General features: G+C 41.2%; 1 pseudogene; it reads left to right on the forward strand.

The window, feature by feature from the left end:
- The first annotated feature begins 2,304 nt into the window (after positions 1–2,304).
- LOC105743912 lies at positions 2,305–2,706 on the forward strand (annotated as a pseudogene).
- Positions 2,707–3,064: the final 358 nt, after the last annotated feature.

Raw genomic sequence — 3,064 nt, forward strand, 5'->3', positions numbered from 1 at the left:
CACACGCCTGTAATTCCAGCTCTTTGGAGGCTGTAAACAGGCAGATCACTACAAGTCCAATCTAGTAGTGAGACCCTGAACACCCTGTAGACCCTTCCCTAAAATTTAAAAAAAAAGGAAACTCTAAAGTTATGTTAAAAAATCAAACATATGCCATGCTCTTGGATGCAGTGATTTTCCCCTTAGTGGAGCCATGTTATTTATTATTTGTGTGTGTGTGTGTGTGTGTGTGTGTGTGTGTGTGTGGCTGGCTCAGCCAACCCTGGGGGCAGAGCTGGCACAGAGTGTGGTGCTGGAGATCCAACCATAGTCCCTGTGTTGCCTAAACTTGCCTAAGCAGTTGCATTAGACCACTGAGCTATCTCTCTGACCTCAATTTTATCCTTTTGAGTGGGCCTGGGGGTGTTAAGATGGGTATGGGGCAAGGGACTGGCCAAATAGCTCAGCAGATTAAAGCACTTGCGAGCAGGCATGGGGGCCTGGGGTTCTATCCCCGGGCCTGCAGTGCCAGCCCTGCCCCTGAGGCACCCTGAGAGGGAAATTGAGACTGGGTGTGGTGGCGCACGCCTGTAATCCCAGCTCTTGGGAGGCTGAAAACAAGTGGATCACTACAAGTTCAAGCTAGTAGTGAGACCCTGATATCTTGTAGACCCATCCCTAAAAAGAAAAAAAAAGGTATGGGACAAGATAAAGTAATGAATGATGTCAAATATAGTACAGTCAAGACTAGAGGTCAAAGGATTCTCACCCTGGTTTTGGGAAACTGGAAAGTACAGGAAGGAAAGAATGAAATAGAATGTGGAAGAGTAATCAGAGAGGGAAGTGACAGTGTTTATTCACTTGAAAGTTTAAATTCAAAAAGTAATTGAGGAAGGAGGATCAGTAGAAAGGAATTAATTGTTAGATAAGAAACCTATGCAGTGAAAAAAGCAAGGATGATAAAGAAGAATGGAAAGGTGAGATAAAGAAGAAAAGAAAGAAAAATGTAGACTCAAGAAAGAGGGGGAAAGGGATAACAAAACAAATAACCACAAAATACAAGACAGAAGAAGATAATTTCCAGCCAGGCAGGAAAGGTATAGCCAGCCAGACAAACAAAGGAAAATAAAAGCAGTAAAATACCTCTCGTGTCAGTTCTGTGATAGTATCCATGTCGGATTCCAGAAATGTGCTGAATACTCTAGCCAAGTTTACCATGGGAGTTGTGCTGGGTATGGAGCTAATCTTGGCTTCTGGATGTGAGGGCTGGGGCTGATCTTCCATGGGTGGAATTTTCCAGAGCCCAGCCACTAGTTCCTCACTCCTGCTTCAGACACTTCTATCTGGTCTCACTAATTACTCAGCATGACTAGCCAGCTCTCCTGGGTCTCAGGGTTCCAGTCTGTTGCCTGCAAAAGGCATCTGTGCACCTGGGAAGGCCTGTCCTGGGTCTCCAACAGAGATATTATATTTCTGAAAATATTTCTTTTTTTAAACTATGAACTGGCTACATGCCACCTAGCACTGAAATTGCTTGGCGGTTCTCCTGCATGCTAATGGAGCATAACTACTAGTTGTTGTTTTATTTTTCTATTTTGTTAGCTTTTCCATGAACCAGTTCCATATATTGCTTGTACTCAGTGTTGTGAATGAGAAATTGTCACTTTCTTTCTTCTCTGGATATATTCTCTTTTTGCTTATTGTTGATATTCCTAAATTTTCTTACAGTTTGCCTAGGCATGTCCTCTGCCCCCTTCTTTAGATCTAAAGCCTTTTAAAATTAGAGCTCTCTGGGGCCAGGGAGATGGCTCAGTGGAATAAGCACTTCCCTGGCAAGTGCCAGAGCCTGAGTACAATCCCCGGTTCTGCCAATAAATAAATAAATAAATAAATTAAATAAATAAAATTAGAACTCTCTTTCAGTGTTCTTTAATTCTTGTACATTTATTTCCATCATTTCTTCAAAAAGTATTCTCAGGGGGAACTACCCACTCTGGCCCCCCTCCTGTCCCGCTCTTGGACAGGAGCTTTCTTTCTCTCAATAAATATATTCTGCTCATTTAAAAAAAAAAGGTAGAGGAAAGGAGAGATTTCCAAGGAAAATTAAGAGAAGTTAGGCCAAATGGTACTAGAAGGAAAATGAAATTTACTTTAGTATATCTGCCCCTTAAGTAAGTGGTCGAACTAAGGAAAAATGAGCTATTTTGTTGTTTATTCAAGGACACTAACATTGGCCAAAGAAGAATTGGGAAAAAGAATTCTGGAGTACACTAAAACAGTTACCTCGGCTTTCCCTCCCTGGCTGTTTGAGGATCCACTGCTATGATGAATGACACAGTAACTATCCAAACCGGGAAGTTCATGATCAATGAACTTCTTCAAAGGAAGTAAATGGTCATTAATGCCCTTCACCCTGGGAAAGCAACAGTACCAAAGACAGAAATTTGGAAAAAACTCGCCAAATTGTACAAGACCACACCAGATGTCATTTTTGTGTTTGGATTCAGAACCCATTTTGGTGGTGGCAGGACCACTGGCTTTGGCATGATTTATGATTCCTTGGATTATGCGAAGAAAAATGAGCCCAAACATAGACTTGCATGACACGGCCTGTATGAGAAGAAAAAGACCTCAATAAAGCAGCGGAAAGAATTCAAGAACAGAATGAATAAAGTCAGGGGCACAGCAAAGACTAATGTTGGTGCTGGCAAAAAGCCGAAGGAGTAGAGATTCTGCAATGCCTGTCTGCAGTGACTATGCCTATTTTCTTTCTCTTTCTTTCTTTCTTTCTTTCTTTCTTTCTTTCTTTCTTTCTTTCTTTCTTTCTTTCTTTCTCTTTCTTTTTCCATAATTTTGTTCAGAGGCAAATAGCAATGAGACAGTTTCAAGTCAAATTGATAGGGCAGTTTCAATAGGTAACACATTGCGTACTCTCTTCCTGGTGGTTGTTTGCTGTACAAGATGCAGACATGATATCCTGTTTACAAACACTATTGGAATGGATCCCTCTATTCATTAAGAGAATTTAACTGACCATTTTGAATATACAGATGCAGAATGGACATTCATCTGTATCCCCTTTTTT

Source organism: Octodon degus, unplaced genomic scaffold (assembly GCF_000260255.1).
Source record: "Octodon degus isolate 3935 unplaced genomic scaffold, OctDeg1.0 scaffold00185, whole genome shotgun sequence".
Classification (NCBI taxonomy): domain Eukaryota; kingdom Metazoa; phylum Chordata; class Mammalia; order Rodentia; family Octodontidae; genus Octodon; species Octodon degus.